Below are 14,854 nucleotides of genomic sequence, written 5' to 3' on the forward strand. Positions count from 1 at the left end.
AACACTTCTGACGAGGTACCATGGTCCAAAACCATAGGTTCAAATACCAAGGACTAACTACCATGGACCAAAGGTAAGTTCTCCAACATGTACGCGCTTTTCCTTGCATGAAAGTGCGTGAACTTTTTCTCTACATGAAATAAACTTTTCTCTACATAAAAGTGCGTGAACTTTTCTCTACATGAAATAAACTTTTCTCTGCATAAAAGTGCATGAACTTTTCTCTACTATAATTTATCATCTGAGATGAGTGGGTTGCCATCAAGTACAACATATGTATCATAATGCCAACAATCTCCCCCTTTGGACTTGATGGCAACAACAACCAATCACTCTCCCCCTTTGACATCAAGGGAAAAGGGTTATGCTCCCCCTAAGAACATGCTCCCCTGACTATAAACCAGATCTGCAAAGAAGAACCATAATCCATGACCATGAAAGAGATAGAGACGTATTGCAGCAATATTCAGACCAGCATCCATGATCTCCTTCTGTACTTCCTCCATAATGCCAACAATGCATGATATGCTCCCCCTGAACCTGTGCCATTCGATCTTTGACCAATCGAAACCCAGCACATGTACGCATATACTTCAGATGAAACTTGCGTACAACTAGCAATCAGAAGAGATTCAACAACAAGATGATGCATCAACAACCCCCATCTTTTGCCTGAGGTATTCAAAGGTCTCCCTAGGCAATGGTTTGGTGAGTATATCAGCAACCTGTTCCTTAGAAGGAACATACTCCAACTTGACCTTTTGTTCAAGCACTTGTTCCTGGAGAAAGTGATACTTGATTGGTATGTGCTTGGTTTTTGAATGCATGACTGGGTTCCTTGAAATGCTGATTGCACTCGTATTATCACATAAGATGGAGATGGGTGGTGTACAAGTGATTTGAAAATCCTGCAAGGTCAGCATCATCCAAAGGAGTTGAGTGCAGCAAGATGCAGCAGCAACATATTCTGCTTCAGCTGTAGACAAGGCAATCGAACTCTATTTCTTGCTGAACCAAGATACTAATCTGGAACCCATAAAGAATGCACCACCACTTGTGCTCTTTCTGTCATCCACGCTTCCAGCCCAATCTGCATCTGTATAATCATGAAGTGTGAGATCTGTATCTCTAGGATACCATAAGCCATAGTTTTGAGTCCCTTGAAGATATTTGAAGATTCTCTTCACTGCCTGAAGATGAGTTTCCTTTGGATTTGCCTGAAATCTTCCAACTATTCCCACTTCATGCATGATGTCTGGCCAGGTACCTGTCAAATAAAGTAGACTTCCAATCATAGATCTGTAAGTTGGTTGATGCACTGCTGCTGATTCATCATTTGCACTGAGGTTACATCCTGTGACCATGGGTGTACATACTGGTTTTGCTTCTTCCATACCATATTTCTTCAAAATCTGCTTGAGATACTTGGTTTGAGACAAGAAGATCCCTCCTTCATTTTGTTGGATTTGCAAACCAAGAAAATATGTCAATTCTCCAAGCAAGGACATTTCGAATTCTTTCTGCATCACCAAGGCAAAGCTTTGACTCATAGATTCTTCATTGCTGCCAAAGATAATGTCATCTACATACACAACAAGTATTAGCAATTTGTCATTTTCAATTTTTATATAAAGATTGCTATCTGCTGATCCTTTTGAAAAACCTTGTTGATGAAGATATTTGTCCAAACGATAGTACCAAGCCCTTGGAGCTTGTTTAAGACCATAGAGAGACTTTTTCAATCTGCATACAAGATTTGGATCATTTCCAAGAATGAAACCATCTGGCTGCTCAATGTATACTTATTCTTCTAAGTCTCCATTCAGAAAGGCTGATTTCACGTCCATTTGAAATACTTTGAACTTTTTAAAGCTTGAGAGAGCAAGGAACATTCAGATGGCCTCAAGTCTTGCAACAGGAGCAAAAGTTTCTTCAAAATCTATTCCTTCTTGCTGCGCATACCCTTTACAAACAAGTCTGGCCTTGTTTCTAATTACTTCCCCATTTTCATTCAACTTATTTTTGAAGACCCATTTTGTCCCTATAACATTCTTATCCTTTGGTCTAGGAACCAACTCCCAAGTGTTGTTCTTTTCGATCTGCTCAAGTTCTTCATCCATTGCTTTGACCCAACATTCATCTTTGCATGCTTCTTTTACATTTTGTGGTTCAGTGGATGAGAGTAATGCCAAATAGCTTGAAGCTTCTGCAATTGTTCTTCTTGTTTGTACACCTGCTTCTTTTTGCCCCAAAATCTGAGATTCTGGATGATTCTTCTGAACGTACCTGGATGGAGTCTTCTCTTCTACCCTTATCTGTTCCTCTGGTGCTTCTTGAGGTTCTTCTTCTTCATCATTCTGTCTTTGAGGGTAGTCTTCATCTTCTTCGATATTTTCATGATTTACTTGCCTAGGAATGTATCCTTTTTCATCAACCACTACATCAATGCTGTCAACAATTCTTCCAAGTCTTATATTGTAGCACTTATATGCTTTGCTGTGTGGAGAATAACCAAGAAGAATGCCTTCATCTGCTCTAGGTTCAAGTTTGCCAAGTTGCTCATCAGTATTTTTAATATAGCATTTGCTCCCAAAGATTTTGAAGTGTTTTATCGAAGGAGTCTCACCATACCAGAGTTCATGAGGAGTTTGAGTGTTGTTCACTCGAACATTTGTTTTATTGAGAATAACAACCGCAGCATATGCAGATTCACCCCAGAAAGTTGCGGGAGTTCCAGACTCATCAAGCATAGCACGGGCCATTTGTTGGACTGTTCTGTTCATCCTTTCCACCACTCCATTTTGTTGAGGAGTTCTAGCTGTAGAGAATTCTCTTCTTATCCCATGTTCTTCACAGAAATTGAAAAATTCATTTGAGGTAAACTCCCCACCTCTGTCAGACCTGAGGCACTTAATTTTGTAACCTGATTCATTTTCAACCAAGGCTTTGAAGGATTTGAATTTCTTGAATGCTTCGTCTTTGTGCTTCATAAGTCCTAACCAAACAAACATGGAGAAATAGTCAATGAATAATATCAAGTATTCTTCTCCTCGAGGTGACCTCGTCCTGAAAGGACCACATACATCTGTATGGACTAGTTCAAGAGGCCTGCTGGCTGATCCTTCCTTCTCCGGGAAGTTGGTTCTGGTTTGCTTACCAAACTGACATGATTTGCATATAGTGTTGTCTAGAATTTTGATATCTGGAAGATCACGAACTGCCTGATATTTGCATGCCTTCCTTATTTGTGAAAAGCTTAGATGCCCCAACCTCCAGTGCCATAACCAATGTTCATCATCCTTGCTCAAATAGCATTGTTGTTGTCCTTCTTCAAATATGTATAGATTATTTGGAGTTCTTCTACCTTTGATCACTGTTTTCCCTGTATCAAGATCACGAACGCTACATCCATTTGATCGAAATATTACCTCGGTTCCTTGATCACACATCTGACTGACACTCAGAAGGTTATGCTTCAAGCCATCAACATAAAAAACATTTCCAGCTTTGACCTTTTCTTTTAACTGAGCTGTACCTTTTCCTTTTATAGCTGCTGGAGTATCATTTCCAAAAGAAACTTTCTTTCCCTTTTCTAAAGCAGAATATGATTCAAGTTTTTCTTTATCACCTGTCATATGCTTCGAACATCCACTGTCAATGTACCATAGATTTTCCTGTCCCTCTGCATAAAAGGCTATCCCACATCTTTCTGATTGTGGTTCCTTTATTCTCCATGTTCTGGTGCTTGAGGCTTGTTCCTTTGTCTGCTGAAATCTGCTCCTGCATTCAGAATCTTCATGACCGAAGTTATTACAAATAGAACATTCAATTTCATTTTCAAGAGCCTAAAAGTTGTTATAGGTCCTTTTTGTAATCCCAGTCATACTTCTTTGTTTTTGAGCTTCTCTAGTCATGATTGTTTTATATGCAACACATTGAACTGCTTTGTGACCAAAGTTATGGCAAGAGAAACATTGGCCATTGAAGAAACTTCTGCGGTTATCAAATCTACCACCCAAATGATTGTAATTCTTATTGTCATCCATTCTTGAAGCAAATTGAGAAGATTTTACCTGTGGCTGGTTGTAGCTTTTGTTCACCCTTAAGACAGATTTTCCCTGGTTTACCTGGTAGTCTTTGTTACTTCTTGATGTAATTCATCCCTGCTTTACCTGGTGATCTCCATTGTGCTTTTTCTCATTCCTTCTTGCTGCATCAAGATAACTCTTTGAGGTGGATGCTTGAGATGTTTCTACATTATACCCCAGACCTGTCTTGTTTAGCAGAGAACGTTGTACATTGATGATCTCATCCAGAGTTTCAGATCCTTTGACAAACTTAAGATTAATAGCCTTTGTTTTCTCAATTTCTTTTCTAAGGCCAACAATTTCACCTTCTAACATTTCAAGATATTTTTCTTTTTCATCAATTTGAAATTGTAGAGTATCAATGATCATATTCTTTTCTTCTATACATGTCTTAAGTCTAGAAATCTCTTCATAAAAACTATCCACATCTATAGCATCCATGTAATCATCATCTCCAAATGCCATTAAAAGTTTATAGTCATTACCTCATTCATCTTCATTACTATTTGATAGACCATCATTGTCTTCATGAGTGTAGTAGCTTTTCTTATTTGCATTCTGTTTCTTGTTCCATCTGGCAGGTTCCTTTCCTTTGTCAATCTTATCCTTATGAGGACATTTGGCAGCATAATGACCTACTCTTCCACAAGCAAAACATTTAAAAGGTAGCTTACCTCTGAACCTTCGAGTACCCCGTTGAAGCTTTCTGACAAAATTTGATTCTTCTTCTTCTTCTGGCACGTGACTTGATTCATAGTAGTCTCCTTTGCCTGAAGCCTTAAAAGCAGCTTCTCTCCTGTCTGATGGACCTCCTTTTCTCATTTCATAAGCAGTTAGAATTCCGTGTAGCTGAGACATAGTAAGAGTTCGTAGATTTTCCTTTTCTTCTATTGCAGACACTTTAGATTCAAACTTGGGGGATAATGATCTTAGGACTTTTTCAACCACAACAGCCTTTTTTATTTCTTCACCCAAGTTTTTCATACAATTAACAATCTCATCTACCCGAAGGAAATATTTAGCCACACTTTCATCATTATACATTCTGAGATTCTCATACTGAATCCTGAGGGTTTGAAGTTTTGCACGTTTTACCTGTTCATCTCCTTCGTAGCTCAAAACAATCTTGTCCCATATTTCTTTTGCGGATTTATATTGCATAACCTTCACAAATTCAGATTGAGATAGACATCCTAGAAGAGTATTAACCGCGTTTGCATTTGTTTCATATTTCTTCTTCTCAGCTGAATCTGTAAGAGTAGTTGATGGAAAAGTATACCCTGTTTCTATAATGTCCCATACTTCTGTACCCAAAGATTGAAGATAGGCAGTAACTCTTACCTTCCAATATACGAAGTTTGTTCCATCAAAAATTGGTGGCCTGATTGATGCTTCCCTCTCGTAGTTGCTCATGATGTTAGATCTTCCTTCAAGTGATCAAGCTTCTTCAGAAGGACCTGCTCTGATATCAATTGTTGGAAATAATACTAAGAGGGGGGGGTGAATCAATATTATCTAATTCTTTTTCAATATATTTATATTTTGAATTATTGTATGTCACTACCATAAAATAATGAGCATGAACAAGAAAAACAGATAGTCACACCAAAGAACACCAGATATAAGGTGGAAACCCAATGTGGGTGAAAACCACCTGCTGTAATATGTCTCTATCTTCTTTCAATTAGAAACTCCTTTTACAATGATTTTGTACTGGTGCAGTCCTTTACCAGTACGCAGGCTGCAACCTGCAGAGAGCTACAACTCTCTCTCCTGGAAGGGAGTTATAACCCCCTACTTCTTTTCTTTCAAGGACCACTTTTCATAAATTTTCAAACTGGATCCATGAACATCAATCAATCATCAAGTATATCTGCATCAAACAATCTCCTTTTCCCAATTAGCACTGAATCAAGTAAACACTTCTCTGACAGCTGTACCCAGAACATAATAATAGTAATCACACCCGACTTCTGAACCCAGAACACTGAAGCAATAAACAAAAGCAACTAGAACATCAATCAAGAGATGTACGCTACTTCACTATTCAGAAACCTGCGTACAGATCTATAAATTCATTCTTTCAAACATTCAGATATTAGTTAACCCAGATTATCAGATTTATAGATCAAGCATGTGCCATAGATCAAAATCATATAGAGATACCACTATTCCAGTCTTAAGATTTTGACCCATCAATAGAACTTATCCTTCTCCTTGCACTCAGGTTCCTTCTTCATTCAGATCCAGATCTGCACTATAACCCAATCACAGTATTCCAGATCTAGCACTTTATCAGATATTCAATAATTCAGATGATGCCTTGCCAAATGATCTCCTTCCTCTTTTATAGTCTTAGGCCTTTCACAATACCACGGTCCAAAACCATAGGATCAAAAAATTGTTGGACTAATAGCATGAACCAACCATGAAAGTGCGTGAGATCAACACTTTTGGATGCAATACCACGGACCAAAACCATAGAATCAAAAACTCTCGAACTAATACCATGAACCAACCATGAAAGTGCGTGAGATCAACACTTTTGGATGCAATACCACGGACCAAAACCATAATAAACCAATACCACGAACCCAATACTTGGGATCAACACTTCTAACGAGGTACCATGGTCCAAAACCATAGGTTCAAATACCAAGGACTAACTACCATGGACCAAAGGTAAGTTCGCCAACATATATGCGCTTTTCCTTGCATGAAAGTGCGTGAACTTTTTCTCTACATGAAATAAACTTTTCACCACGAACCCAATACTTGGGATCAACACTTCTGACGAGGTACCATGGTTCAAAACCATAGGTTCAAATACCAAGGACTAACTACCATGGACCAAAGGTAAGTTCTCCAACATATATGTGCTTTTCCTTGCATGAAAGTGCGTGAACTTTTTCTCTACATGAAATAAACTTTTCTCTACATAAAAGTGCGTGAACTTTTCTCTACATGAAATAAACTTTTCTCTGCATAAAAGTGCGTGAAATTTTCTCTACTATAATTTATCATCTGAGATGAGTGGGTTGCCATCAAGTACAACATATGTATCATAATGCCAACACTTCAGTCCGCTCTTCGCAGATTAATGTCGAAAGGGCCAATAGTGTAGGGATTTGTTTGGCAAACTTAACTCTAAACCTGGGTCAAGACCCATCAAGCCAACAGTAAGCCTTAATGTATGATGTGAATGTCTCCTTCACAAATGGATCTTGCATATGAATGTAATTTGGATTCATGGTTCTTATCATGAAATGGTGCACTTGGTATTGACCAAGTAGCTTAATTCTTAGACATGATGAATTTCTTGATTTTATCAAGCTACTTAAAATTAATATTTTATATATTGGTATACTTGAGGTTTGGATAACACCTATCATTTTGATATCTTGATCCCATAAAGAAAGCTAAATCCTTGATTCTGATAGATGGTAACTTGACACTATTGATAATGTTTGTGATAAACATGGTAACCATGATGATAGAAGTATAACAATGAGATTTATATTTAGGATCTTTTTTTTACCATGGTTATGTTTTAATGTGCTTAGTAATTATGGAATATGGTAAAATTGAATGCCCTGACTTGATGGATTGAGTTATGTGACAAAGAAGTAATGTTGTGATCATGATTCTTGAAGTATACTCAAATGATCTATTTGAGACTAAACCTTGATGAGATATTGATGTCATGATGTAATGGTATAGTAGTTGATGCTAACATGATATGACCATGATAAATATGTGATATAGCCTTGAATTTATGATCTAGCAGATCTATTGGTGCATGACAATATTATAGATAGGTTAATGACTTGAATGAATATGACTGAAGTGGCTTCATGTTCAAAGGGAGAATCTCTCCATAAGATCCCTACACCTATTATCATTTGCATTATATGTATAGAAGATTATTTATTGTTGAAGTAAGATTTATGGATATGAATAGACAAATGTCTGATATTGTCGGTTTGCAACAAAGGTTTCAATCTAAGAAGAAAGAGTTTTCCTTACTCTGAGCCTCAACTGCATAGAAGCAAGCCTAAGGGTGAGACTATAGCTTTAGCCACATGAAATCAATCCTAAGGGTGTGACTGTAGCCTTAGCTGCATGGAAGAAATATAAAGGTTGTGAGTATATCCTATCAACCACACAGAAGAAGGCCTATGGGTGTAGCTATGCCCGTAGGACACAAAAGTGAAGTTTTGTTCAAGATTGACCTGAAGGATGTGAGTCCTACAAACATGGAGCAAACTACAAAAATTTCTATGAGCAGGGAAGTTTGAATATTTGACTTACTATAAAGAATGTGAATGTGTTCACTAAATTTGTGCTTTTGGGGGACCAAAATATGCATATAAATATGTTATTATGATTCAACCATTGAGGATTGTGCAAGGGTTTGACTAGATTTGGCTAATTGATATAGATAAGCAGTGTTTGGAAGTTATGATATGATGCTTGATAATGATTTAGAACATTGATTTAATGTTGAGATATGTTTTGGGTTGTATATCGCATTTGGGATTTGACATGATGACTAATGAATTCATTCGATGACCAATGATTTTCCTAGATAACAATGCTATATGGGCATAGTGACTTTTAGTGACTTATAATGGTACTCAATAGATATTATGTGTTGACATCATTATCTTTGACACATTGGTTGAAGTATAAACAATTTTGGTTCAGTATGAAGTAATCTCACAATAAATGGATGAAACTTGCATGACTTATCCTTGGTGTATAGAGTTGCATCTAGTGATAGAAATTATTTCTTTTATGATCATGAGGATGACTTGATGAATTTTGGTTTCATATTGATTGATAAATGAAAATTTATTGGCCTCATAATATATGAAATCATAACTTAATATTTGGATGTGAGCTCTTCCTGTCACTTGGTCCAAAGAATTTGTTACAGTGACATTGATGATTTTGATATTATTTTTTGATTTGGCATCTAAACGTTTGATAAGATGACTTAGTTGATTGATTGCACAATATTGATTTATGTAATGCTAAGAATATTGCTTTGGTCAAGTGTTATGTTTGCAAAAATAATTGTATGGAGCAAGCTTCTTGATCCTGATATGTATGCATTCATAGTTATGTGGTGAAGCTAGGAGGATGTGTTGATCTGAACCTCTACTTCAAAAGCGTTCCAAGGTATGATTTTGATTTTGGTTTTATATACTGATGGTCTACTCTTGACAGGTAATGAGGGAATTAGATTCTAAAGAGTCAAAATAATGAATCATGACACGATGAATCTATTTTTGAAGTTTGTAAAATAGAAATATATATCATGAAGCTATTAAAGAGTTTTTAGAAAGTGGAAATGAAAATACTTGGACACTCTGATTGAATTTCAAGAAGTTATGAAGAGACATTGTTGAACCTGACTTGGAAACTAACAATTGATTGAAGCATAAATGTTGCATGTGGACCCATATATATATATATATATATATATATATATATATATATATATATATATATATATATATATATATATATATATATATATATATATATATACATGTGTGTGTGTGTGTGTGTGTTTTAGAATAGCTTGAATTTATAAATGATTGAGCCGCTTCATACACATTAAGTTTCCACCAAGCACCGTTTGAAATATCTGCATGGGATGATCAATTTTTTATATGAGATATTCATTATATGATATGTCATTGCATGTATGTATTGATGATGTTTGGGATCGTTATTGATGAGAACATTTGCGTGTTTCCTTAGTATGAGATCCGCCATGATGTTTTGGATGAAAATTTTCTAGCTTTAAGCAAGAATGAGGTTGATTACGATGCTAACATGACCAACTATGAGGAAAGATGAAAAATATCATTAAAAATTTGTTTGAGAAGGTTCTGGATATGACATGGATACATTGCAATGAAAAAGAGTGGAAATTGATTGGAAAATAATCTCGTATATAGATAGGTTGAAATACCTTCATATATTGAGATAGTGTTATTATACGAGACAAGCTTAGTCTTGTGCTTGGAACCTCCATGAAAGGGAGGATGAATGCGGTATCCTTTTTGTGATACAAAGGATATATTTTATTTGAGGACATGTATGAATATGAGATAGTTTCTATTGGGATATGATGATTATGAGATATGAGAATGATGACATGTTACTGATGCACATAGAGAATTGCTAATCAAGGAAACTGATCTAGTCCTTCTCCCCTGTTTGATCTCCCAGGGTGTGGAATTGATATGGATAGATCCTGGGTTTTAGGGATCTATAGAAAATAGGATATCACTCCTATCTGTTACCCATAGGGTTGGAGATGTTGATCCCCTATCTTTTTCTTTGCAGAGTATACCCTAGTTGTAATCATACCCACAAGCCGGGCTTGTTGGGATTGTCCCTCCCTATCTGGCCAATGGGTTGAGGAGGCATGGGAAATTTTATCCTTAACTTTTGGTAAGTCAGGTATCTAGCCAAAGCTAGGATTATGACATAGGTGTTCTACCACATTATTCTTCAGGGTCATTGCTGGGAAGATCAACGGGCAATAGGATGGGTTGATATGTGCTCCCCTATATCACCTATTTCTCAAGATGTGGATGCACATATTGAGCTTACCCATGATATTGTAGGTTAAGATGTGCTCTCCGATGTGACTTTGATATGTTCTCTCTGACGTTGATGTGTGTCATAGGTTTGGCTCCCCGCTATTGTTTCTCTGGTGGTAGTATTGGGCTCCCCGATGGATAGAGGGTGTTAGATCGAGATCCCGTCAGATGTCAACTTTTTCCTCTTTTAAATTTGAGAATGTTCAACATATGAGAAGGGACAATCAAGAGATAAGAAGGAATAAGAAAGATATGAATTGAGATGATGATCGATGATAAATAAATATGAGATACTTGATATTGGATATGAGTTGATGACATGATATACATGACATTATATAGGTGGAATTCCCCCTAGTTGAGAGGAATTCTTAAAATTTCCATCTAGGACCAAATTCCACCTTGGACAACTCATTTGATGGAGATAAAGAGAAATTTCTCTTTTCGAGAGAACCAAAATCGACATAAATATCATCAAATTTAGATAAGGGAAAGTGTATTTTTGAACCATAATCCAACATGTGCATATTTGATTAGGTTGACCATAAAGAAAATTGGATGCCCTTGGAAGGTATCAACCTAATTTGGACATCATCATGTAACATTCTTATATTCTCTTTCTTTTTTTTGGCTCACAAAAGTTTGAGTTAGATCCGTGGAGGAATGGGTTTGCACAAAGGCGAAATTGCAGGTTCTTATGCTCACATCTATGTTTTATGGTTTTAGGTCTCAGTCGTAGGCACCACATAGAGAAATATCATCTACAGTCGCTTGTTGGCTAGCTCAACTGTGTAACTGAAGCATTTTAGTCACTTGCACAGTGTGTCCTCCATGCAAGTGGAAGCTAGGGTTTAGTTTTTCAACTATCTAATAATTTTCTTTACCATAGTGTTTGATAGTTAACCACAAACACTGATAGTTCATTACAGGCTTCAGGATCATGGTTTTGAGTAGGAGAATGATTGGGTTCATTTCATGTATATTATTTAGTTGATTTTTCATGGATAGTTGTATGGATGAAGATATGGATCATTGTACTCTCTTTTCCTTAATAATTCAACAACATATAATAAGAAGAAGAATTTTAAAGGGCTTTCCCCATAGTGGGTTTCCCCCAGTCCTTGACCAATCCTAGTGTCTCTATGTGTGAATGCTTTCTTCTACTATTCCTTTATGTTCTGCTGCATTGATTCTGATAATATTTTTCTTTATATATAATTGAATATGTTGTTGAATAAGGATGTAAATATGAATAATGTTATGATGTTGTGGGGTGAATTTAATGTGTAAATGAAGAAATACAATTATCAAAGAAAATAAAAATATAACCCTAAGAAAAATTAACAGAAAGATGTAGCCAAGGAGAAAAGAATAATATTGGAGGGAGTGTGAGACGACATTGTCACAAATATCCAAGGGAAAGGAAATACTTATGCAATGTGGGATGCACAGACAGATCTGTTCCAGAATAGTAGTGACCATAGGAAATTGGTGCTCAAGGATAAACTTTGAAATATCAAGATGTAGAAGAATGACACTATTCATCAGAATATAAGCACATTCACAAAAGTTTGTGATGATCTTGCAGGAGTTGGTGTTACTATTTCAGATGATTACTTGGTAAGCCTAGCCCTTCTAGGCCTTCCTAAGAGTTCATATAGCTACCAAGATTCGGTGAACAGGAGGGAGAAACTACCAAATTGGGAATGCTTATGGTCTGATTTGGTACAGGTGGAAATGCGGAGGAATACCAAAGATGGAACATCATCCAAGGGAGAGGATGAAGAAAACTTTGCATTATTTTTAAAAGGAAAGAAACCAAAAGGGAATAAATGTCAGACCAAATTAGAATCCAACCAAGGGGGCAAGAACAAAGATTTTTCCAAAATTAAATGCTTCAATTTCCATGAATTTGGGAACTATGCCACAAATTTTCCACACAAAAATTCAAGAAATAATACCATAGGAGGAGAAATAGGTGAATATTTGGCCTCATAGTTCGAGATTGACTTCACCCTTATTGCATGCATGGCTAACATAGTGATGGGGAGCATGTGGTGCCTAGACTCTGGTGCCTCGTTCCACATGACATGCAGTAGATCTATTTTTAGTGACCTAGAGGAGAAATATCTCGAGATGCACATCGATTTGGGGGACAAAAAAAGGTAGAACACAACCAGGATTGATACACTCACCTATCAGAGGGAGTTGGCCTCCCCTCTTACACTCAAGGATGTCATGTGTGTTCCAGGTATAAAGAAGAATCTCATCTATGTTGCATTCTTTGAAGACTGGGGTTATAATGTGATCTTCAGTGGCGGAAAAGCATTCTTGAGACACATAGCCATGGAGAGGTGAAACAGATCAAGGTTCATGTGAATAACTCGTATAAGCTAGATGTGCAAGATTGTGTTTCATTAATAACTAAGGTGAAGAAAGTACAAAGTCACGATGTTGGTGAAATTTAGCATAGAATACTTGGCCATTTGAATCATGGCACCTTGAAGATTATGCAAAAAATAACCATTGACCTCCCCAAAGGAGCACTTGAGAAACAAGATTTATTCAAAGGATGTACTTCAAGGAAGTACACAAAATATACATTCCATGATTCAGATAGAAAATCACATGCAACCCTGGAAAGGATCCACTCTAATGTCTGTGTACCTCTCTCGATAACCTCCACTGCTAGACACAAATATTTTGTCATTTTTATTGATGAATTCTTAAGGAAGTGTTGGATCTTCTTCATGTGGAATAAATATGAGACATTCTCCAAGTTCGTAGAATTCAAGGCATTGGTTTAGAAAGAAACTGACAATAAGGTGAAGGCTCTTAGGAGTGATAATGGAGGTGAGTATGCTTCAAATGAATTAAAAAATGTTTGTGTGAAAGAAGGCATTCAAAGAGACATGGCAACATCCCACAACCCATAATAGAATGGGGTGGATGAGAGAAATAATTGTAGCATTGTGGGAACTTTGAGAGTTATTTTACATGACCAAGTCCTACATCTGCATTTGTGGGCTAAGCAATGAAACACAATAGTCTACTTGTAGAATGAAATTCCTCATTAGATTCTTGGTATGATTACACTAGAGGAGGATTTCTCTGGCAGGAAGCCATATGTGTCGCACTTGAGGATTTTTGGTGCCTCTGTTTACTGATATGTCTCCAAAGAATCAAGGAAGAAGATTGAGTTGACAACTAAGTTGGGGATATCTGTGGGTTACACAAAAAATCTCACAACTACTGTGTGTAGTTATGTAAAATTTGAGGAGAAAGCGATGTGGTGCTCTCTTGAGAGGGAGCTTCAGATCCCACCAGAAGAAGGCATTTTAGCTCCAAGGGAGGAGCCTAAAGAAGTTGTAGAGCAACCAAAAATTAAGGAGTAGAAAGTGGACACATCCACTCAAGAAGAACCATCCATAAAAGGTAGAAAAAGAACCATGGAAGTTGATAGACTTGTGCAGGATGTGAGGGAGAATGTGGGACTCCTTCAAATTTGCACAAGCAGAGATTGTCAGTTGAGAGGTACACTAGCTACATGGCTCTAATGACTAGGCTTTTATAGACTGAGTTGTCCTCCTTTGGGAAGAAGTAGAGAAACCTGTATGGGTCGATGCAATGGTGGAGGAATATGAATATATTGTAAAAGAAAATGTTCTGGAAGTGGTCCCAAGACTGAAAAATAAATCCTTTCTGGGCTCAATATGGATGTTCAAGGTTAAGAATGTAGTAGAAGGAAGCATAGAGAAGTATAAGTTCAGATTTGAGGAGAAATGATTCTCTCAAGTTGAAGGAATTCATTATCAGGAGACATTTTCTCTTGTAGCAAGGTATTAATCCATTAGATCAATTCTTTCTCTTGCTATGCAGATGGGGTGGAAGATCCATTGGATGGATGTGAAAACAACATTTCTCAATGGGGTTATTAAGGAGGAGGTGTAAATTGAGAAACCATAAGGTTTTGAGACATTTGATCAAGTGTCTCTTATGTGTATACTCAACTGAGTGTTGTATGGTCTCAAATAAGCACCTTATGCCTGGTACACTAGGATCAACAATTATCTCACTGGTTTGTGCTTCACGAAAAGAGAAGTGGATGCAAACATCTAGCACATATTGGTAGAAGGTAAATTT

Source organism: Pinus tabuliformis, chromosome 6 (assembly GCF_031772625.1).
Source record: "Pinus tabuliformis cultivar Carrire ecotype Pingquan chromosome 6, CPIR1, whole genome shotgun sequence".
In the NCBI taxonomy this organism is placed as follows: Eukaryota; Viridiplantae; Streptophyta; class Pinopsida; order Pinales; family Pinaceae; genus Pinus; species Pinus tabuliformis.